The 25567-nt window shown below is 44.4% G+C and overlaps 1 protein-coding gene across 3 annotated transcripts in view; it reads right to left on the minus strand.

Annotated features, from left to right (window-relative positions):
* ZSWIM9 (zinc finger SWIM-type containing 9) overlaps positions 1-19653 on the minus strand; it is a 47723-nt gene extending 28070 nt beyond the window's left edge. For 2 of the 3 annotated variants that reach the window (XM_089678535.1, XM_089678533.1), the window contains exon 1: positions 19499-19653. The gene's annotated coding sequence lies outside the window, so the exon portion shown is untranslated. Of the gene's footprint in view, positions 1-8233; positions 8562-19498 lie in introns of all 3 variants that reach the window. The other variant, XM_089678534.1, reaches the window with a different exon arrangement.
* Positions 19654-25567: the final 5914 nt, after the last annotated feature.

Genomic DNA, 25567 nt, shown 5'->3' on the forward strand with positions numbered 1-25567 from the left:
CACTGACCTGAAGTGATACTAATCATAGAAGTGTTAATTGCCATAATTCATTCACAAATTATATACCTCGTGCCATTTTATTTTGTTTTTTTCTAAGTACCTGATACCTGCAGAACTGTTGTGTGTTCCCTGTTCTTTGCCTCCTGCAGGAAAGCCTCCTTGGGATGCGCTTCTATTACTCTGCTGATTCTGTGGATTCTACATTATAAGGGCTCGTTGACACTTGACTAATTTCTAACTCTTGCCAAACACCCCTATAGTGTTTGACAGGCGTTAGACAGGTGTTTGGAAAGCATTTTTAACGCTCCTCAAACACCCTATATGCGTTTTTGAGGCGTTTGATAGGTGTTTTACAAGCATTAAAACCGCAACACAAACGCCTATAATGAAGTTAATGGTATTAACGCTCTGCAAACGCCTCGCAAAAGCCCACCAGGCATTTAAGGAGCTTCACCCTAGACTTGAATGGGAGGCTTCAACTCCTGACTGGATATGAGGCGTTAAAACCGCTTCCCAAACGCCTAACGCCTGCTAACAAAGCTAGCGTGAGCTTTGCTTTAGTCTGTGTCTGGCCAGCCCTGATTGGTGCTGTGCCAGTCACATGACTAAAAAGAAAACCATTTCAGAAGAGCAAATCAAATTAAATTATGAATATCAAAAAACTGTTTCATAGCGCCCTGTAAAATCTTTACTGAACATCAAATGTGTATTATTTGTGCATTAATATGGTGTAGGCAGAGTCAGAGAATTTTGACACTAGCTTTCATTTTGTTCAGATGACATCTGCAAAGAAGGCTTTTTTTTTTTTTTTAAATTTTACAGGCATTAGGAACTACATTTGCTATATTTAATACGGATTTATAATAAAACTAAAGCTTTTTCATGAGTTTCTTAGTGAATGTAAAAAATCAGAATACTATTTCCTGTCCTCATAATGTTTAGCAATAGGAGGACATGGAGTTAGTGTAATTTACCACTGTGTATATGCCCACATACACATTGCTAAATGACACTGTGTGCTGAAGAGAAGTTTGGACCATCTTTAAAGATTTAAGGTGAAGATGGGGGTTGGTTGTGAACGTTTAGTCAAAAGTAAGCCTATATTTTAAAGGATAAGTTCACCTTTCGTAACATGTTACATACTAAAGGAGCAGCATGTTACTGTAGAACTGACCCCCCCCCCCCCAATCACCCATTGTGAAAGCTTCTACCCCGTTAGCTTTCACAATTTAAAAAAAAAAACAAAAAATGCTCAGCCACTTCATTCATTCATTCACATAGTTCTGCAAAGGCTGTCAGCTTGTAGCTCCCAATGAACTACCACGGAGCTGTTGGGTGCTGTAGTAGTTCATTGATTCTTCCTGTCAGTGTAAAATTGCCTGCCTGTACAAGGAAAGCAGACATATTACACTGACAGTCTGCGGGAGTCCTGCATGGCAACAGTAATCTGCTGATAGCTGATGCAATGCTTTCCAGGCTCCTAAAACAAAAAAACAGTAAACACACATTTGTTTTATTATTATTACTACTACTACAGGTACTTGTATAGCGCTGTCAATTTACGCAGCACTTTACACACACACACACACACATATATTGTACATTCACATCAGTCCCTAACCCTCAAGGGGTGTACAATCTAAGGTCCCAAACGTACATTCATACATACACATACTAGGGCCAATTTAGACAGGATCTAATTAATCTACCAGCATGTCTTTGGAGTGTGGGAGGAGACCGGAGTACCCGGAGGAAACCCACGCAGGCACAGGGAGAACATGCAAGCTCCAGGTAGGTGGTGCCGTGGTTGGGATTCGAAACCACGACCCTAGTACCGCCAGGAAAAAGTGTTAAAATTTTAGCCACTCCGCTGCCCCTTTTACTTGCAAAAAAAAATATGCATTTATTATTTTTTGTTAAAAAGATGAACTTTTCCTTTAAAGAGGAGTCCAGCCCCCCCCCCCCCCGAAAAAAAACAAAAAACTAATACTATAGCAGCTGACTTTTAATATAAGCACACTTACCTGTCCAACGGTCCAATGCCATCATCACCTGAGCTAGTTCATTAGCCTCCAGGTTCGAGGTGCTGGCATTGCAAGTACGGGAAACTAAGTGAAGCCATGCGAGTTTCCTACTGCATATACATGGGTCACCCTGTGCCTTGTGAATGGTCCCATGCGGGGGGAGGAACGTCCGACTCAGTTCACCATGGCAAACTTAGCTAGAAGTGGGAAAGGGTACCTGTCAAAACCAGGTACCTGCCCTCACCCTCAAAAAAGTGCCAAATGTGGCAGTAGAGAGGGGGTTGCAAACAAATGGAGCTTCCCCTTTTGGGTGGAGCTCTACTCTAAGGTTCTCATATGCAAAATGACAACAGACTGCTGGTCGGGTTGTGGATCTAATGTCTAAGGGGCATTTGCAGACACTATCGCCAGAGACTTGTCCTCCAGTGTTTCTGGCCGAAATTAGAGTTAGATTTGTTAATCTTCATTGAAATGTGGCCTTCACAGGTTGTATGAAGGAGCAACCTTATTTTTTTTTAGCAAGAGTGACATCACATAGTGACTTTGTAAACCTACACATGTAAAACAAAGCTTACACCTTCCTGAATAATAATGACAAGAAAACTGACAAGCAGTTTAACAGATAAGGTAGCATGATAATCAAATAACCTAAATAAGATCACTGATTGAAATTCAGCCGATTCAGCAAGGCCTGGTCAGATAGCCATTCCCACTTGACAAAATTTCAGGTTTAATTAGTTACCTCTGTCTTTCCCTCATAATACCACAACATTCCATTTTTCTCACATTACAGTAAATGGACCTAAAAGTGCTTTATGGGCCTCATTTAGACTGGCCATATATTATACAATTTTCCTTTAGATTTACCAAACCCATATAATATGAGGTCAAACCTGAACACTTTCAATTTGTATGCAGTCAGGCAGACCCTTGCACTACATAATTGAAGGTAAATCTGAAGGAAAGTGAACAAGAAAATTGTATAATGTATGGCCAGCTTTAGGCCACTTTCACAAAGGTGACCCTCCATTCAATCTCAGCAGGGGATCCTGGACTGATCTCCTGCCGAATAAGACCAGAACGGAAACGGATGTCACATATGTTACAGCCGTTAACAAAGGGACCCATTTAATCCCTATGGGTGACTGGATATAAACAGATATTTATCTGCCTATATTTGCCCACATCCATTCAAGTTAGTGAAAGCAGACCTGGACACAAACTTTCTGCTTTCAGGCCAACAAACCTGAGCAGAGTCTGCATACATCTGGCTACTTATAGGGATACACTGCATTATATTTTTGAACTGTGTAATCACAGGTCAAAGACTAACTGCCAGACTTAAAAGGACTGCCAGACTTTTAATGCAACTTAAAAGGTGAAACTAATAAATGAGATAGATTCATTACATGCAAAGCAAGATAGTTCAAGCATTGATTTGTCATAATTGTGATGATTATGGCTTACAGCTCATGAAAACCCCAAATCCACAATCTCAGAAAATTAGAATATTGTGAAAAGGTGCAATATTCTAGGCTCAAAGTGTCCCACTCTAATCAGCTAATTAAGCCATAACACCTGCAAAGGGTTCCTGAGCCTTTAAATGGTCTCTCAGTCTGATTCAGTAGGAATCACAATCATGGGAAAGACTGCTGACCTGACAGTTGTGTAGGAAACCATTATTGACACCCTCCAAAGGAGGGAAAGCCTCAAAAGGTACAGCGGTTTAACAGGACAGGTTCCACTCAGAACCAGCCTCACCATGGTCGACAAAAGAGGTTGAGTGCACATGCTCAGCATCATATCCAGAGGTTGTCTCTGGGAAATAGACATATGAGTGCTGCCAGCATTGCTGCAGAGGTTGAAGGGGGGGGGGGGAGCAGCCTGTCAGTGCTCAGACCATACACTGCATCAAATTGGTCTGCATGGCTGTTATCTCAGAAGGAAGCCTCTTCTAAAGATTATGCACAAGAAAGCCTGCAAGCAGTTTGCTGAAGACAAGCAGACTAAGGACATGGATTACTGGAACCATGCCCTGTGGTCTGATGACACCAAGATAAACTTATTTGGTTCAGATGGTGTCAAGCGTGTGTGGCGGCAACCAGGTGAGGAGTACAAAGACAAGTGTGTCTTGCCTACAGTTAAGCATGGTGGTGGGAGTGTCATGGTCTGGGACTGCATGAGTGCTGCTGGCACTGGGGAGCTACAGATCATTGAGGGAACCATGAATGCCAACATGTACTGTGACATACTGAAGCAGAGCATGATCCCCTCCCTTCAGAGACTGGGCCGCAGGGCAGTATTCCAACATAACAACCACAAACACACCTCGAAGATGACCACTGCCTTGCTAAAGAAGCTGAGGGTAAAGGTGATGGACTGGCCAAGCATGTCTCCAGACCTAAACCCTATTGAGCATCTGTGGGGCATCCTCAAACGGAAGGTGGAGGAGCGCAAGGTCGCTAACATCCACCAGTTACGTGATATCGTCATGGAGGAGTGGAAGAGGACTCCAGTGGCAACCTGTGAAGCTCTGGTGAACTCCATGCCCAAGAGGGTTAAGGCAGTGCTGGAAAATATTGACACTTTGGGCCCAATTTGGACATTTTCATTTAGGCGTGTACTCACTTTTGTTGCCAGTGGTTTAGACTTTCATGGCTGTGTGTTGAGTCATTTTGAGGGGACAGCAAATTTACACTGTTGCACAAGCTGTACACTCACTACTTTACATTGTAGCAAAGTGTCATCACATGAAAAGATATAATAAAATACTTACGGTACATAAGTGTGAGGGGTGCACTCACTTCTGTGAGATACTGCGTGTATGTGTGTGTGTGTATATATATATATATATTATTCTTTTCTTCATACACATACACTGCTTAATGGCCCAGTAATCATCAATTTGCTTTTTATGTTCTTTTCTGCCTATTTGCAATGTCCCCCTTGATCTCCCAAACCTCTTCTTTTACCCCTCTGTTTGCTTGGAGTGAGCAGTGCACATTAGTTGTGGTCATACGCACTGCTCTATGCACACTACAAATACCATATTCCATAGCTTATCTCAGGAGTGAGCAAGAAAGGGTAGCTTTGTTCCTACACACAGTGGAACCATGGACAAAGAATGTAGCCACCCTCTAAGACAGTGGTTCTCAACCTTTCTAACGCCGCGACCCCTTAATACAGTTCCTCATGTTGTGGTGACCCCCAACCATAAAATTATTTTCGTTGCTACTTCAGAACTGTAATTTTGCAGTGGGAGGAATAGCGCCCCATCGTTGGTGTCAGTGGGGGGAGGAATAGCGCCCCATCGTTGGTGTCAGTGGGGGGAGGAATAGCGCCCCATCGTTGGTGTCAGTGGGGGGAGGAATAGCGCCCCATCGTTGGTGTCAGTGGGGGGAGGAATAGCGCCCCATCGTTGGTGTCAGTGGGGGGAGGAATAGCGCCCCATCGTTGGTGTCAGTGGGGGGAGGAATAGCGCCCCATCGTTGGTGTCAGTGGGGGGAGGAATAGCGCCCCATCGTTGGTGTCAGTGGGGGGAGGAATAGCGCCCCATCGTTGGTGTCAGTGGGGGGAGGAATAGCGCCCCATCGTTGGTGTCAGTGGGGGGAGGAATAGCGCCCCATCGTTGGTGTTAGTGACACAAATGATGGGGCACTATTCCTCCCACTGACACCAATGATACTTACCTTGCTGACCCCTGCTCCAGCCTGGGCTCGCTCTCTCCCTCTCCCATCTACAGCCTGCAGAAGCAAAATTTGCACTTACCTGTCAGCTGTCTTCCTTCTCTGGCCTCTCTCCTCTTCACTCGGTCCTGCAGCTCCCTCGATCTTCTTCGATCTGCGCGCTCTGCCGCTCGGCTCCTCCTCTCCAAGCTCCACCTCCTCGCCGGTGATTGGCCGCCTGTGTGCCTCTCCTGAGCTACAGTTCCGGTGGCCAATCAGCGGCGAGGAGGCAGAGCTGTTGAGTGATCCCGGAGGTGTGGCCAGGTTACAGGGGCAGCATATCATCCCGCCCACAGATCGCGAGACAGAGCAGCGCTGTCTCGGTTCCTAAGACCATCGGAAATATGTGTTTTCCAATGGTCTTAGGCGACCCCTGGGAAATGGTCGTTCGACCCCCAAAGGGGTCGCGACCCCCAGGTTGAGAACCGCTGCTCTAAGAGGAAGTCAGAACAGCAAAAAAAAAAAAAAAATGAAAGTTGGAAATTTGGAAGGAGGCGGAGAGCAATAGAAGGTATATTTCTGAGATAAAGCAGAACTCCTGGCAAAACATCTTTACACGTTCTGGTTGCCGATTTCCTACCTTCACTGAATGTCACCCATGTTCTGGTTCACTCTGCTCTGAAAATAACTCTGAAATAGCCTATTCATTTTCAAATCAAACAGTTAATTCTTTTTAGTTTCCTCTTTGTAAGACTGGTGTCTGCTATGCATCCTATTCCCCCAGCCATTGGTCTTGGCACAGCCCTTCTGTAGTTCTTTCTCCAGGAAACAGTGAAGTAATTCAGCGCCACATGCAGTGGTGGGCAGACCGGGACTCTCAGACACATTCAACATGTACAGACCTAGTGTACCTGCCCACATTCACTACAATTCCCTGTGGTTGATGAGAACTGTAGTTTTCTTTTACTGCAGAGAGACAGGAGAGGATATGATGTAATCCCTGCTGTTACACCTCCTCCATGGCAGAGCAGATGCGGTTATCTTTTGAATTACAGAGATGAGGTCATGAGACTTCAGTTAGACTTTCAAAATTGTATTATCTGTTTAGTGTAGGGAGGTGTACAAATGAGTGATTTGGGTTTTTTTTGCCTATCCCTGAGTTCTTCTTTAAGAATACATACTGGAAAATATTTTTTTTCTTTTTAGTGTAATTTTAAGGCGAAGGATGCACTATGTGACCAAGAAAAACTATTTAACGGTTTTAGACCAGGGGTGCTCAACCTTTTGAAAAGTGAGGGCCACTTAAGTGATTGAAAAATTGATCATGGGCCACAATGAAATGGTACGGACATTTTTTAATATTTTGAATAGCATAAAGAACATTCTTCTCTTGCAGTCACTGAATGCCGGTGAGAGGGATTGGAGGAGAAGCTGGCTTTCAACAGTTGCAGGATGTAAAACGGAGAGGATTGGTTCCTGTACATGCCGCCCTTCCTGTCCAAGTCTAAATTAGAATGTGACAAAGAGGCTGCATGGGCCCACTGGAGCAGGGGGTGGGGGTCGCCAGTGTGCTCCCTGAGCTTCCATACCTATAAGGAAAGGTTTAATCAGCCCTGAGGGGACTCCTGGATCTGGAAACTGCTTACTACACACCAATTAGAGGGAGCATCAGGATTATCTGTGCCCAGATGGATATCTACTCTCCCCACTAGATGAGGGATTTCCGGTGGTCTGTTGTCATATGCGCATATCCTTAGCGCGTCCGGTGAGTGCGCAATTTTACCATTTGATCCTGACATATTCAGCTTTTCACACACAGGATCCTGCGACATCTTGTCTGGACATTGATATGTTTTTTCACCTGATGTATTAGTCACCACTTTTTTCTCTGGGTTATTTATCACAGTTTGTGTCACATACCTTACTGTGCTTTTCAGATCATCTGAATATTTATTTCTTTATTTATCTTATTCATTAGCGCCGCACTTTATTTATGTATATTTTCTGAAGGTTTGCTGAGATTACCTTATGTGCTTTGGCTGCTGATTGGAGAGCGCTCACTTTTTATCTTTTTCCAGTGTGCTCCCTGACCCTACACCAGTGATGGGTGTGTGTGTGGTAAAATCATGTCTCAGCTATGGGGTTTTGATACTCCCCCAAACCACAAATGTAAAAGAGCCCTTACTGTCCAGAGCCCCCTATAAGGCTGCTTTCACCCTGATGTGCTGCAGTTTACCCTGCAATGTGGATGCAGTGCACCTGAAAATTTCCTGGGGGTTAGCTGCGCTTTGCCATAGATTTCTATTATGTCTTGTGGGTGTGGTGCACCTTCTGAAAGTGCATCAAAACTCCTGCATTCAGGTGTTTTGATGCGCTTTCACAAAGCGCACCAAACCCACAGAATATAATAGACATCTATGGTTCAATGCAACTGCGCTGCACCCACAGATCAGTGTGAAAGCGGCTTAATAGTTGTTAACCCTTTTATAGGTGCAAACATGCCAACTGCAAAACCGCAGCATAAGTGCTATTTAATACACTGACCTTTATTTCCCTGCTGTCATTGCTCTCCTGGCTGCTAGAAAGGTCCCAGGTGAAATGCACTTGGTATCACTCTGCCTGGGATAGGGGGCGGTGCTAAAGAGAAAGCATCAGCTAATGTGGCTCCTGCTTGCTCTACGGCCGCCTGCTTCCTCCGCTGCTGGTGCTGGCTCGATGCACTCTGATGCTCTGGGATGATGGATTGGCAAGCCCAGATCGCAATCACATGGTGCCTACTCCAGGCATGCGCTTTCCTGGTTTGAGGTTGAGGGCCACAGGCTGAGAAACTGTTTTAGACAGTCGTTTTTTTCAAAGTTTGTACAAAACATGTCTAAAAAATAAAACTGGTTACAATGAGTATAACAAAAATACATGTTTTTCTTTAACTTAAACAATATTCTGGCACCCTTAAATACAATTAGCAAATTGTGGCTCTGAATTCTAGTCTATCATTTCATGTCATCCAGGTCTTTAAAGTGTAACTTCACCCAAAAGGGGAAGTTCCATTTGTCTGCCTCCTAACCCCCCCCCCCCCCAACAGGTTTAGAACTTTATATTTTTTGGAGGAGGGTGGCTACCTGGTTTTGACAGGTACCCGCTCCGACATCCAGATGGATCGCCACGGAAATCCAAGCAGAAGTTCAGCACCCCCTTCCCCCCGCACCCTTTTGGGATTCGCCACAGGTCCCAGAAGGCCATGGGACCATTCATAAAGCGCAGTGCAGCCCATACATGCACAGTAGAAAGCTGGCTGTGAAGCCACAGTCACAGCCGGCTTCCCAAAGTGAACATGCCAGCGCCGAGGACCAAAACAGTCAGCTCATGTGAGGTTGTGCTGGATCCATGAACAGATAAGTCTCCTAATAAGAGTCATCAGCTACAGTATTAGTAGCTGCCAACTTAATTTTTTTGTTTCTAGGGTGAAGAACCACTTTGAGATTGCAGGTGAACATTTCACACACTTCCTCACTTGCCAGCACTGAACCAACACTACTCCCACATTTTTGCCATTCAATGAACAGGTGCACTTAGCTGGCAAGAACTATTTCTGTACTGGGACCACTGCATTTTAGTCTACTAAATTCATATTAGCCTAGCTTTTAGAATTGGGCCTCATGCACACTGGACATTTTTACAGCCGCTCCTAGGGGCCGTCTGTTTTTTTTTTCTCTGCCTCTAAACTCCCCTGCATGGTAGCCTATGTGTCCATGTACACAAACTTTGAGGCGTTTAGAGGTAGGAAAATAAAACCCACTGGCAGGGCGCCCAGGAGTAGCAGAGTTTTGGAAGAAAAAAAATGACGCGTATAAACACGAGTTAAGTCTAGGCGTTTAGTGCTTGAGTGTTAATTCACTTAAATGAACAGAATTTTTATTCTGCCCAATAAATGAATTCATGCCCAAATGCCTAACATTACATACTTTTACAAGCGTCAGGTGTTTTGTTTTGTTTTTTGCCAAAATACTGTTGCCAGCAGGAAATGCTTCTAGGAGAGTAAAGAAAACGTCCAGAGTGCATGAAGCCTCATGCGTGTACAGGTGAGCATTCAAAATATTTGTAAGTATTTTAAATCCTGATTAGTAAACATATAAAAAAAGGGGATGATTATTATTTTACAGAAACTTTTTGGTACACTGTATTAACAGAAAAGTCTGCCTGGAAAGTTTAAAGTGTACATTACCCGTGCAATTAAAAACTTATGCGCAGGAAGGATCTTTATTGCAGAAGAGACATTGGGGTCAATTTACTAAGAGATAAATACAGCATTCATTTTTGAGTTAAAAAAACTAGAGCAGTATTTATTTAAAAAGTAGTCAATGCACTAAAAAACATGCGTTATTTACCAAATGTGTTAAATAATTATGTTTTGCGATATTTAGCACTTAAAGTTTGTGTTATTTTTGGTGTTTTTTCAGGCTAACATTGCTCACATTAAGCCCTGGTTCACACTGATGCGGTGTGGAATTTGCAGCGTTTTCAGTGCGCATTCCGCACCGCATCAGAATCGCACCCCGTTCATGCAAACCGCTGTGGGTGTGTATGTTAAGTTAACAACATACCCCGAAAGTGGTCCGCAAAAAGTGGTGTGATGTGCAGAATCGGATCGCATAGGTGTGAATACCTATGTGATCCAATTCTAGTGCGGACCCAAAAAAAAGTTCCTACACGTATTTGGTGTAGGTACGGTGCGAAAAGAGCCATACAAAATGTATGCGGTGCAGTTCCTGTGCGAATCACATGCCATATACCGCACCGCATATATGTGAACCCTGGCTAATACTGAGAAAGTAGGAAAACATTGTAGTGTGCTTTCATTTACAAAGTGATCTCCCTCTGATGAAATGTTACAGTCTATTTCATTCCTGAGCTCAGAGGAGAACATTTTCACATTGATACATTGTATACTTTTCACGGTCTGGTCAGTGCAGAGTTCCTCTAATTGTTATTTTGTACATTTCTAAATACCGCCAGCAAATACCAGGTGATAAATAACAAATGTGTGTTTTTTAACCACTTGCCCTCCAGAGGATTTACCCCCCTTCCTGACCAGGCCATTTTTTGTGTTATGGCGCTGCGTTACTTTAACTGACAAATGCGCAGTCATGCAACGCTGCACCCAAATTAAATTTGCATCCTTTTTTTCCCCACGAATTAAGCTTTCTTTTGGTGATATTTTATTGCCTGTGAGGTTTTTTTTTGCACTATTAAAAAAAAAAAAAAATCTATATTTTTGACTGCTATTAAACATGTCCAGTAAAAACAAATTAAAAAATAATCAAATTTCATCATAAATTTAAGCCAAAATTCTTCTACATGTATTTGCTAAAAAAAAATCCCAATACATGTAAATTAATTGGTTTATGTGAAAGTTATAGCATTTTCAAATGGTGATATATATACTAGGATTTTTTCTTTTTTTTTTCTATACAAGTAATAGCGGCGATCAGCGACTTATAGCGGGACTGTGGCGGGCATTCTGACAATGGGGGGAACTGACTTGGTGTCACTCAGACATCCCCAGTGACACCAATACAGTGATCAGTGTTAATAAGAAGCACTGACACTGTACTATTGGCACTGGGCAGGAAGAGGTTAACCTGTGGGGCAATCAAAGGGCTAAACTGTGTGCTTTCAACTGTAAGCACACTGATTTGCATGGTTCTGCTATGCAGAGCCATGCAAAACAGTGTGCAGGAGCTGAAGCGAAGAGAGCTGTATTGTTTACATACAGTTCTCTCCCTCTGTCGGTAATGCTCCTCGATCACTGGGTGCTGGTGAGTAATCACCGGCCAGACCCGGTGGTTGACAACCAAGGCCGCGACTAGCAGCGCATGCCCCCTACCCAGAAATGCAAAATCACGTATACATACGTATTACTGCTACATGGCGGACAGGAAGCGGTTAATGAATTGACTTTAGTGAGATAAATACTGCAAAAAAAAAGAGATAAATCATTATTTTAACAAAATGTGCAATATTTACCTCACAATCGATATTTTGAAGAATTTACTTTTATCTCATGCGATCATTTATGCAAATGAGTCATGTGACCGTGTTATCGCATACGGTAACCTTTAGTGAATTGATCCCCTACTATTTGTTTTCTGCAATAATTGATTCTTACCTTCCTCTTCCCAAGGTGCTTTAGAGCAGTGGTTGTCAACCTGTGGAACGTCAGGACCCACATTTGTCCTTAGTCATTAAGTTGTGACCCAAAAATAATTGAATTTCAGAAACACTAATTTATTGTATAAAACAAATTGTGCAGTATAAGCTGAGCAATGTCTTCTCTACCTCTCAATCTCGCAAAGGCACACTAAATTAGGAGTATTAATGTCTCCAATGGCTTTTTAAATAAACAATATAGTTTGTGTAATATTTGTGGGAGGGTTTTAAGTGCCCCCCCCCCCATTAATTTCATGCACGCCTTCAATCCCCCCTTCCATGCCCTGCTTTAGTCCACACTTTAATTCCCCTCTTCCTTTCTCCTTTTATGCTATTTTTCTATCCCATTTTCACACCCACCTTGACCCCCTTTTCATGCCTTCCCCTTTCATGCACACTTTCAGTCCCCCCCCAATCACAATCGCTTTCCTGTTTTCTTTCACTACTTTCAAAATGTGCTCTCCATCACCCTGCCATAACCCAGGAGAAGTACCCGGCGTCTAGTGGTGCTTTTCTTCCCTGGCTGGAAGTATAGTTATATGTCACTTCCTCCCAGCGCTTCCGCAGAGGAAGGAGAAATGAGCGCGAGGGCCGTGGGACTGCTTTTTAAGTACACCGTGCACACCACCCTAATGGGACCGTCTGTCCACAAGAATAGAAATGTTAAGGCCGGCATTTTTTATTAAGCCATGTTGTCAGGGCATCGGCCATTTTATTGAAGCATCAGGGAGGCCTGGGGGGGAACTTGCCCATTCCACCCCTGGTTGCGACCTATTACTTGAGAAACACTGCTTTAGCGTACACACCGAGCTGCTCATGCACAGTAGTTACAACATCCTATTCAAAAAAGATGGCTAATGATTCCAGAAATCAGAGAGAAAATATCAGCAAGGAAGTTCACAGATGTGGTATTGTTGGAGGGGAGACGAGTATTGGAGGGTATAGCTTCACTTAAATTTAAAGCAGATGCAACTCTAAGGGCTCACTTAAATCTATCCATTGTGCTAAGGGGAGTGTTCTACTGTCAGTAGGGTGCTAAGGGGAGTGTTCTACTGTCAGTTACTGCAACGCATGCACCATGGTACAGTGCACTGTACAGTATGGTTCAGCTCACAATGGGGTTTGTTTATACAAAGTATGCTGAAAGAATTTTACACAAATCAAAACAGCTCCAACAAACCTTGCCAGATTCTTTGTGATTGTAAGCATCATCCAGAAGCCATAATGGGGTAGCAGAATTTAAATATCCCAATCAGGAAAGGAAAATAACAAAACACATTGTGGCCATTAGATAGTATTTGCAATCCTATGAGAATTACAAAGAATACAGCAAGTTTCGTTTGTTCAGAAACTTTTCATGCATAAACCTCATGGTGTGCTTTGAACAACAAATTACGCTTCTCCGATTTTAGTTGAAATAAGGTGTGCTACCATTTCATTCAAAATGAATGAGCCGTCTTAATGCATTGGTTCAGAGCAACATAGCGTGAACAGGCCCTAAATGAATGACATTTAGTTAGCCAAAGCAATGTGCATAAACAATTACCATTGCTGGTTTTCTCCAACCCTTTCAGCCACTTGATGTGCACATGTAAGTTTTGGCTGGACATCACTGTGCTAACCTGGCTACCTAACAGTGACAACAGTGGAACATGCCGGCACAATGCGTGCTGGAATGGATGCTAGTAGACTCCATCAGGGTGTCATGTGACAGGGTGATAACGATGAAGCACAACTGGGATACGCACACCACATACTAAACACAGGCAGAAATCTCTAATAAGTGTACTTAAAAACTCCCTGCCTGCTGCAGATATAAAGGGAGAAGAGATATCAGTATACATATCGGCTAAATAGAAAAAAAAAAGGTATCAGATGCAACACTGGATCTGATTTTTGAGCCACAGCAACCCCCCTACCCGGCACCTACATCAGAGTAGCACCACTCTCTAGTAGCTTAACTGTTAGCATTCCCGCCTGGAAACACTCGCTGCATTGTAAGCCTGCTGTCAGTGTTTCTCTCCTGACATTTCTGTACTGTATCAGAGGCACCCTGATGACACAGAGATCACACATTCAGACACTTCAGGACATGTACATTTTCTTGCTGAACTGCAGGCTTTAGATATTGCTTCTCACAGGTTGCTGCAGCAGTACACTGCCTGTGTTTCACTTCTGAATGTGGTATGTGGAGTCATGTGAGCTCTAATGAGCATTCAATTTAAAGTGATTGTAAATGCAACAGCGCTGGATCAACTGAGGGTTCAGAGAAGTACAAGATGGGGGGGAGGGGGGAGTGAGGGGTAATACTGATGCCTAAATATTATTTACATTAAAGTGGTTTTAAAGGCTCAAGGGTTTTTACCTTCATGCATTCTATGCCTACAAACCTTCTGTGTGCAGCATCACCCCCAGACCCCCCTAATGCTCACCTAAGCCCGCTCTCAACCCAGCGATGTGCACTGGAGTCTAAGCTATCCTTGGACTCCCTCTTATTAGCTGGGACAGAAGCAGGAGCCATTGGCTCCCACTGCTGTCAATCACAGCCAGTGAGAAAAGAGAGGGGGAGGGGCTGATCCATGGCTACATGTGTCCATTCACACACAGAGCACTGAGTGCCCCCATAACAAGCTGCTTGCTGTGGAGGCACCCAACAGGAAGAAGGAGCCAGGAGAGCTTGCGGAGAACCCAAGAAGAGGCGGATCCAGGCTGCTCTGTGCAAAACCACAGCACACAGCAGGTAAGTATAGACATGCTTGTTATTTTTTCTTTAAAAAAAAAAACAAGCCTTTAGAATCACTTTAATGAATGTAATGCATTAAAGTAAACAATGTTTAGGCTTTATACCAACTTTAAAGCAGAACTGAAGGCATTTTACGTACAGTACATCTTCTCTATCGCTCCAAGCCACTCGTCTGCATCTTATTCCCTGGTGTCAGTCTGTAGGCATCTCCACTGACCGGTGTGGCATGATGTAACTCCTGCGCATGCAAAGGAGTCAGTCATCACGCCAGACAGAGACTGTGCGGCAATGTAAGCTGAGCTGTGCATGCCCAACTCAGTGTACATGTAGAAGACAGCGGGCAGGCAGGTAGATGTATTTTGTCACAAAAAAGACATTGCAATACTGCGATAATAGCCTGCCTGCTTGCAGTCTGTTGAAAATTGGCTTCAGTTCCACTTTCAAATTAAAATGGCTAATTACATTCCAGATGCATCAAAACATGCTTATGGCCAAGCTACAGTCTAACACAGCTGGGGCTTTTTACACTAGTAGTTGGTAGGTGGTATAACCCCCACACTTGAGCTGCAGGTTTACCACCCCCTGCCCCCCCCCCCCTTTATCTAGAAGGGTAGTGGCCGTATACACATGCCACAACTGCAATACTTCTGCTCTGCTGACGGAATTATACCTTGCCACACTCCTACTAAAGGAAAACTGCAGGACCTTTTGCTTTGATGTAATCAGCATTCATGCTCATGAACATCTGTAGGCACTTTATATGCATAGTGTACATTTTCGATGCTTTCCTGCACACATAGGTGTCGTCTATCTATAGTCTACCACACAAATGAATGGCTATAGTGTTTTAAACCCAGATGCTTCTTTCAGTTGGCATTTATATGCACATCAGATGTATTTTGCAAACAAAAAAGTTCTGTGTATTCAGGAAATACATCTTGTGGGCATGCATGGGTAAGAGTACAGCCATATGGGGGCTATATACAGGCTATATGGGGCACCCCGGGCACGGGAAGTGCCAGGAAACTTACACTACATGCCTGAAAATGTCCATGTGTGTGAACTCTTAACCATTTGCTGTCCAGGGTAATTTTGGCATTTCTCACACACGTTAAAATCAGCATTCTTTGCTAGAAAATTACTTAGAACCCCAAACACTATACATTTCCTGATAGCAGAGGTTCTGTAAAATAATATTTTTATGTCACACATTATTTACACGGCTACTTATTAAGCACAAATGTTCAGGAAAAAATACAGCTAAATGCATTTAGTGCACATCAACACAATACCCAATATTTGCTAAAATATAAAAGATGACGTTAAGCCAAGTAAAGAGACAACAAACATGTCAAGATTTCAAACTGAGCATGCCTGTGAAATGGCAATAAACAATTGTACCAAAAATGATCCATAGGTGAAGCTCTAAAAGCCTTTACAGGTCACCAGTTTAGAGTTAAAGTGGTTGTAAAGGCTCAAGGTTTTTTACCTTCGTACATTCTATGCATGAAGGTAAAAAAACCTGTGTGCAGCAGCTGCCCCAGCCCCCTCAATACTTACCTGAGCCTCATCACGATCCAGCAATATGAATGACAGCCTCTGCTGCCCCGGGTCTCTGCCTCCTCATTGGCTGAAACAGCAAGCGGAAGCTATTGGTTCCCGCTGCTGTCAATCAAAGCTAGTCAGCCAATAAGGAGAGAGAGGGGACGGGGTCAAGCTGCAGCTCCGTGTGTGAATGGACACACAGAGCAGTGGGTGCCCCCATAGCAAGCTGCTTACTGTGGGGGCACCCGACAGAAAGGAGGAGCCAGGAGAGCTTGCGGGGGACCCGAGAAGAGGCAGATCCAGGCTTCTCTGTGCAAAACCACTGAACACAGCAGGTAAGTACAGACATGTTTGTTATTTAAAAAAAAATTAAAAAAAATGAACCTTTAGAAATCGCTTTAAACATGAGCTCTGGAGCAAGAATGATTGCTCTAAATCTGACGTGTGATACCTCTCATGTAAAGTCCAAACACTGTTTACATATTGCCGGACCTATATGCGCATTTGCATTTCCAGCACAGGGGGTGAGGGGTGCTTTAAAGGGTTAGTTCACCTTTACCAAAAAACTGCCTATGCATCTGTAGATAAAAAACAAAAAAAAAAAACAAAACTGTGTGGCTCTGACTAAAGTTGACTAATGCCCTTGTTATAGGTGTGGGCTGTTTATGTACCTCACTGGAGCCGGACTGGAAAACTCCCAGGACATTGGTAAGAGAGGCCCAGCTCTTATTGTTCACCTGAACCATCACAGGTTGTTGGTGGAGGGAAACGAAAACGCATGTGATAGGATTTGAATCAGAGAAAGCGCTCATTCCTGTCATGAGCTGGGCCTTACTTACCAACATCCTGGGCGTTTTCAGGTCAGTCTTCATGAGGTACATAATTGGCCTGCTCCTATATCAAGGTTCACCTTGCACAGTACTGTACGTAATTGGCCCGCTCCTATATCAAGGTTCCACTTGCACAGTACTGTACGTAACTGGCCCGCTCCTATATCAAGGTTCGACTTACACAGTACTGTACGTAACTGGCCTGCTCCTATATCAAGGTTCACCTTGCACAGTACTGTACATAATTGGCCTGCTCCTATATCAAGGTTCACCTTGCACAGTACTGTACGTAATTGGCCTGCTCCTATATCAAGGTTCGACTTACACAGTACTGTACGTAATTGGCCCGCTCCTATATCAAGGTTCACCTTGCACAGTACTGTACGTAATTGGCCCGCTCCTATATCAAGGTCCCACTTGCACAGTACTGTACGTAATTGGCCCGCTCCTATATCAAGGTTCCACTTGCACAGTACTGTACGTAATTGGCCTGCTCCTATATCAAGGTTCGACTTACACAGTACTGTACGTAATTGGCCTGCTCCTATATCAAGGTTCACCTTGCACAGTACTGTACGTAATTGGCCTGCTCCTATATCAAGGTTCCACTTGCACAGTACTGTACGTAATTGGCCTGCTCCTATATCAAGGTTCACCTTGCACAGTACTGTACGTAATTGGCCTGCTCCTATATCAAGGTTCACCTTGCACAGTACTGTACGTAATTGGCCTGCTCCTATATCAAGGTTCCACTTGCACAGTACTGTACGTAATTGGCCTGCTCCTATATCAAGGTTCACCTTGCACAGTACTGTACGTAACTGGCCTGCTCCTATATCAAGGTTCACCTTGCACAGTACTGTACGTAACTGGCATGCTCCTATATCAAGGTTCACCTTGCACAGTACTGTACGTAACTGGCATGCTCCTATATCAAGGTTCACCTTGCACAGTACTGTACGTAACTGGCCTGCTCCTATAGCAAGCATTATTCAACTGAACAGAGCTGCACAGTTTGTTTTCATCTACAGATGCCCCTTATCTGCACAGGCAGTTGTTTTGTTGGAAAAGGTGAACTATGACTCTAATTTTTATTTACAATTTGAAAGTGGTTGTGAAGGCTCAAGGTTTTTTACCTTCATGCAATCTATGCAGGAAGGTACAAAAACATCTGTGTGCAGCAGCCCCCCCCCTTAATACTGACCTGAACCTCATTGCGATCCAACAATGTGCACAAGAGCCTTGGCTGCTGGGGAATCTCCCTCCTCATTGGCTGAGACAGCACCGGGTCAATCACAGCCAGTGAGCCAATGAGAAGAGGGGGGGTGGGGGTGAGCCAATGAGAAGAGGGGGAGTGGGGGTGAGCCACAGCCATGTGTGCAAATTGACACATAGAGCAGCGGCTTGGCAGTTAGCCTGATCAGGTGCCCCCTTAACAAGCTGCTTGCTGTGGAGGCACTCGGCAGGAGGGAGCAGCTAGGAGCACTGACCGGGGACTCGGGAAGACGAAAATCAGGGCTGCTCTGTGAAAACCCACTGCACACAGCAGTATCACACGTTTATGTGGTTTTTTTTTTATTGCCTTTAATACCACTTTACATTTTTTTTTTCCAATTCAACTTTTTTTGGCAGCGACATGTACTCTATATACAGAGATCTGGGTTCTGTTAAGACCCTTTATACCAATTTGATCAGAGGTTTTCCAGCCAGGGAAACAGCACAGAAACCGAAAGGGACAAAATCTTTGCCGCTACCGGCTTCATTTGTCACAGGGGAAAGAAAGCTCCTCCCCAGGGGGGACTGACCATTTGGAAACTCGGGCACTGCCTGAGGGCCCGTGGCCAGTAAAGGGCCCCTTGAGATGCCCCTGGTACCTTTTTCATAGGCTTTTTTGAGTTTGGGCAAGGACACAGGGCCCCCATGAGTTGTCAGTCTGCCCCTCCCTCTCCTCTGTAGGCAGCCAGCCCGACTACAATGGTCATGGGCTCCCTAGTGCAACGGGAGAGCCCAGAAAGGGCAAGGAGTGGGGGGGGGGGGGCTTCCAAGCTGTAGAGATCAGGTGGCTGTAGAGCCACTCAGGTCATGGTCACCTGCAATGGTATAACCGCTCCCCTCTAGAATGTATACACACAGCAGACAAGTGGTTACACAGAACCCAGCTGGGCTATAGGAAGACTTCCAGAATGAGAATTACACAGTAAGGGGTGTGGGGTGGTTTCTATGGTGTTCAATATATCAGATTTGGGGGGGAGGGGTGTAGAGTCCAGGACACGGAGAGCCCTCGGGGCACCACCTCACTTCCTGGACTCTGCACTTCCTCACCAGCTGTGGAGTCACCCGTCTCCGCCATCACCGTCCAGGACATGTGCACACCGGACATTCCACACTCTTCCACCCCACCGCCCTCCACCAGGCTCCGTACACTACAGGCAGAGCCTGCGCAGCCGCTAGAGAGCCGGCCACTACAGTCACGAGGTCACATACCACAGCCGCTTCCCGGTACATTTGCAACTTCCCTATCCGATAACGGCTTCCGGTGAATGACGTTCAAATGCTGCTCCATCCGAAGCGTTCGCCCTCATAGCACACAACAAGGCGCGGGGTGGACCTCTAGTGGCGAACACAGGCCAGCCAATGGACAGGCTGGCCTGACGTCAGCAGCAGCACGATTCTCTTTCCGTTTGAAAGAGTTCAAACCGTGTATCAAAGGCAGTTCAAACAATGTCCTCATTTGCTTCAAAGTAGGGCTACGGTTGCGGCCATTTTGTCGTGGATTGATTCAAATTGCCTAAATAGTAACAATTCTGGAGTCTTGAACAAAGTGCCTGCTAAACCAGAGTTTGATTATGAGAAGCCATTGGCTACATTGCCGGATTTGCAATGTGTTTGCAGCAGGTGGATGCAGATTAAACTCACATGAGTTAATGAGCGTTCACATATTTTCTTTTATCTGTAAAATGTTTCCTCGCTATGTATTTCTTTCCCCACCAAATACTTGTTCGTTTGTTTTCTTTAAAGTACAACTATAGACAAAACTTTTTTTCATTTTGGATAGAGCAAGGGAGAGTTATAACCCCTGACAGATTTTTACTTTCTATCTGTTTTCTGTTGGGAAGATTTTCCTTCACTTCCTGTCCCAGAGCCAAACAGGAAGTGAGAGAAAATCCCTGCAAATTAAGGGAATCCCTGGGCGACCCCCAGGTCACCAGAACCAGTGTCCTCATTGGAACATGTTTCCTCTATTACCTTTCTGGAGACAACGCAAAATTTAGGATTTTCTTTTATTTTCACTTTCAATAATAATAGTAAACAGGACAAAATAGAGAGGAGGAATCCCCTTCCCAGAGTAAAAACAGCAATAAAAACTGACAGACGTTCTAATTCCTCTCCACTTTATCCGAAACTAAAAACATTTGCCTTTAGTTATACTTTAAAGGCCTAGTTCAAACAAACTGTACAGCTGTGACCAGAGTTGAACAATACCCTTGCTATGGTTGTAGGTCATTTACATATCTCATGAAGCCTGACTGGAAATCTCCCAGGATGTTGCTAGGATGTTACTAAGGGAAGCCCAGCTGTTACCTCCACCATCACAAAACGGAGCTCAGAGCTACTGCATCAGAGGAGAGAAAGAACACGTGAGAAGGTTAGAATCAGAGAACGAGCTCACTCCTGTGATGGTGAATAAGAACAGTAACAGTTAGGCTTCTCTTAGCAACGTCCTGGGAGTTTTACGGTCAGGCGTCACAAGGTAGGTAAATGCATAGCTTCCAACTGTTCCTGATTTCGAGGGACCTCCTGTCCCTCCTTCCTCCTCATTTCTCCCTCATTTTTGTCTGATCTATATAGTTTTATATAAAATGCACTATTTACAGTGCCTTTAAAAAGTATTCATACCCCTTGAAATTTTCCACATTTTGTCATGTTACAACCAAACACGTAAATGTATTTTATTGGGATTTTATGTGATAGACCAACACAAAGTGACACATAATTGTGAAGTGGAAGGAAAATGATAAATGGTTTTAAACATTTTTTACAAATAATTATCAGAATAGTGTGGTGTGCATTTATATTCAACCCCCTTTACTCTGCTACCCCTAACTAAAATCTAGTGGAACGAATTGCCTTCAGAAGTCACCTAATTAGTAAATAGAGTCCTCCTGTGTGTAATTTCATCTCAGTATAAATACAGTTGTTCTGTGAAGCCCTCAGAGGTTTGTTAGAGAACGTTAGTAAACACACAGCATCATGAAGGCCAAGGAACATGCCAGACAGGTCAGGGATAAAGTTGTGGCTTTTAAAGCAGGGTTAGGTTATAAACAATACTCCACGCTTTGAACATCTCATGGAGCACTGTTCAATCCATCATCCAAAAATGGAAAGAGTATGTCACAAATGCCACCCATAATGGGATACTATCCAAACTAGAAGCTGATTTTTTTTGCAGAGATATCTACAAAACACCTTATTTCTATCACCTTCCTAAGGTACATAAGGACTTAAACCACCCTCCAGGCCACCCCATAGTGGCAGCTATGAAAAGTATCACCACTAGCTACTCCGTTTACATTGATAGCTGCCCCAGCCGCTCCAGAAGACCTAGGAGATCTGTTCCAGCTGCCAGTTGGATGCAAGGACTCCCATTTGTCCTCCACTGGCTCCCGGGATTGCCACAGGACATCGTCCAGGGTGACATGCTCTCTATGTTTTTACTTCTAGTGAGTTGCCAATTGTTTACCTTGCAATAAATGAACCACAATTAATGCTGCACTTAGTCTGGCACCACTCTCTTCTCTTTCTTTGAGTAAAGTTTCCTTAACCATTGAAAAGCCTGGTCTGAAGTCATCTAAGTGCATGACAGTAACTGGCATATCTAGAAGAACAGGGCCTGTAACGCACACACGTGGTACAAGTGGAAGGCCATCACAGAAAAGGGGGTTACTTGGCAGCAGAGTCGGAGGAGTGTAGTTTGTAACCATGAACTGGTGGGAAAGTATAGCAGCCGGTCAACAGCAGTACCTGGCATAGATGACAGGACTTTCAGTAGTGAGGGGTTTGGTGGTCTGGCTCCCTCCCTAGCGGTTGGTTCCCCTGTAAAGTAACCAAGACCAAATCCGCAGTACAATGCCCCCAGGTATCTAGCTGCATGGCACAGGAGAGGAGTTCATTATAGTGCATGTTGGGACCCCATTCTGTCATTGGGAGTGAGGTGGTTGAGTTACGCTGGACTGGTAGAGAGGACACAAGCTCAGCAGTGTCTCTCCCAAATGCAACGTTCACAAGGTGAAGGTGTGTAGCGACATGGGACAGGACTCGATACGAAGGGACTCTGTAGGTCACACAAGTGCACACAGTGTATGTATCATCTCTAAGCGGGGGTTCCACCTTAATGTTGACTTTCACATGAATGAGGCCCCACCTGGTCCCAGGCATTGTTGAGTGCATACAGGAAAAAAGGGCAGGTAACCCCGCATGCACAGGGCGACCCGCCCACAAGCAGCCCTAAAACAATCAACCCTGCTCGTCTGGTTACAGAGGAGCTAGCTAATTTTAGCAGCCTACACTACACTAGGAGGGTGCTACAACTGTCACTTCTAGAATCCAATTTGTAGGAGCTAGGAATACAGAACCCACCACCTGGAGGTAAGTACTACACTTACCCAAATGTATAGCCTCAGAGGCATGTAGAGTATAAGCCATCCCGGGCTGGATGGATCTCTCATTCCAGGCACAGCTCACTCCCCACCAGTCGAGATTTATAGCTCCAGGTGGTCCCAGGCTGGATGGATCTCAAACAGGACAGGGAAAGAAGCCCTTATAATATAGTATATAAAAGTATTTTATTAAAAGTGCATAGAAAAAAATATACCAAAGCAATCAATACACTTACAGAAACACCGCTGACTAACTAGACAGCAACTTGTGACGTCAAAAGACACCAACTCCACCCGGAGTACACGGTGACTGCATAGATGCTGGGGTATATTCCTGACAGACACTCATTACCAGTGAAGAAGCACTTTAGTAAGATGTGCAATGTCTTCAACATTACAGATAGGGATGAGCCAAGGCATTCCCTGCCCCACAGCCGTGTATATACATGTCAATCACATAAGTGTGGCTGCAGGGCAGGGAATGTCCTGATCGCAATGACAGCTTTGTGGAGGGCTTGCTCAGGTGGGTTTGGACTAGGATCTGAACATACTTAGCTCATCGCTAATCACAGAATTAGGATGGCCATACATTATACAATTTTCTTGTACAATTTTCCTTTAGATTTAGCAAAACCATATAATATGAGGTCAAACCTAAACACTTTCAATTTGTTTGCAATCAGGCTGGCCCTTGCACTAGATCTAACGGAAATTGAATAAGAACACTGTATAACACAGGGCCAGCTTAACCAGTTCTCAACCGCACTATAGCTGAAGGAAGGATACAGCGAGGTTATCTAGTTCTGGGACGACGTCCATGGACGTCATTCCAGAACATACCTCCCTGCACGCCGCCGGTGATCGCTGTGTTCTACAGACACAGCTGATCACGTCATATGGTAAACGGTCAATCACAGTGGCCTTTTATCATATGATTAGCTGTGTCCAATGACACAGCAGGTCACCGGGTAAATACAGTTGCCGGTTATCAGCTGCACTTTACTCAAGCTGTCACAGCGTGAGGAAAGTACTGCCAAGAACAGACAATTGTCAGGAAAGGGATCGGCACTGATGATCAGTGCACTGACGATCAGTGCCCATTAGTGCTGCCCACCTGTGCCCATCAGTGCCACCCATCAGTGCTGCCCAGCAGTGCCACCCATCAGTGCTGCCCAGCAGTGCCGCCTATCAGTGCAGCATCATCAGTGCCAGCTCATCAGTGCTGCCTATCAATGCCTCCTATCAGTGCCCATCAGTGCTGCCTATTCATGCCACCTCTTGAGTGCCCATCAGTGCTATCTATCAGTGCAGCCTCATCAACGTACATCAGTGAAGGAGAAAAATTACCTGTTTGCAAAATTGTATAATAGAAACAAAGAAAAACTTTTTTTTTCAATTTTTTGCTCTTTTTTTGTTTATAGCACAAAAAATAAAACACCCAAAGGTTATTAAATACGAAAAGAAATCTCTTTTTATGTGAAAAAAATTATAAACATTTCATATGGGTACAACGTAGCATGACCGCAAAATTGTCATTTAAAATGTGACAGCGCTGAAAGCTGAAAATTGGCCTGGGCGGGAAGAGGGTAGACGTGCCCAGTAGGCAAGGGTTAAAGCAGAGCTCCACCCAAAAGGGGAAGTTCAGCTTTAAGGACTGGTCCCCCGTTCCCCATTAAGGATTGGCACCTTTTGGGAATGGGGGGGGGAGCGGGTACCCGAAATTGACAGGTACCTGCTCCTACGTCCCACTTCACCTAGGTGATTGAAAGTGGAAGTGCCCCCCCCCCCCCCGTAGTCTTCTGGGACACATGACAGGTCCCAGAAGACTACGGGATCATTCATAAAGCGCAGCACTTCTCATGCATGCGCAGTGTGCACCCGGCTGTGACAACTTGCGGTTTCACACTGAAGATGCTGGCGCCGGTGAAACGGGCTGCGGGGTGGGGGTGGACACCACGGGATCAAGGGAAAGGTGAGTGTCTGTTTTTTAAAAGTCATCAGCTACCGTTTTTGTAGCTACTGACTTTTATTTTATTTTTTTCACTGGAACTCTGCTTTAAATCAATCTGAATGTTACTGCTACCTGCTAGATACACCATGCCCTGGATAAATGGATGAGCTCTTCAATCTGAAAGGGATATTTTTTTATGCCATCTTGTGGTAAAATGTGGGTACTACAAACCAAATCAAAAGCAGTACAATGGCGACCTTTATTACAATATAATGACCCGTTATTTTACAGACATACAGTGGGGCAAGATAGGGAAACCGTACAGGCAAATTAGCAGGTTAGACTTCACTTGCTGCATGCTTATTCTAGACCATTACACCTACAGTGAAGGAAATAAGTATTTGATCCCCTGCTGCTTTTGAATGTTTGCTCACTCACAAAGAAATGATCAGTCTAAAAATCAAATGGTAGGTGTATTGTAACACTGAGAGACAGAATAGCAATAACAAATTCAAAAGAAATGTATGTCTAACAAATTATGCACTGATTTGCATGTTCATGAGGGAAATAAGTATTTGATCCCCTTCACAAAACATGACTTAGTACTTGGTGGTAAATCCCTTGTTCGCAATCACAGAGGTCAGACATTTCCTGTAATTGACCACCAAGTTTGCGCAAATCTCAGGAGGGATTTGGACCCACTCCTCTTGCCAGATCCTCTCCAAGTCGCTAAGGTTTGGTGGCTGACGTGGCAACTCGAACTTTCAGCTCCCCCCACAGATTTTCAATCAGATTAAGGTCTGGAGACTGGCTAGGCCACTCCAGGACCTTAATGGGTTTCTTCTTGAGCCACTCCTTTTTTGCCTTGGCCGTGTGTTTTGGGTCATTGTCATGCTGGAACACCCATCCACGACCCATTTTCAATGCCCTGGCTGAGGGAAGAAG

Source organism: Staurois parvus, unplaced genomic scaffold, assembly GCF_062004578.1.
Source record: "Staurois parvus isolate SC_StPar_1 unplaced genomic scaffold, SC_StPar_1.0 ptg000207l, whole genome shotgun sequence".
Classification (NCBI taxonomy): Eukaryota; Metazoa; Chordata; class Amphibia; order Anura; family Ranidae; genus Staurois; species Staurois parvus.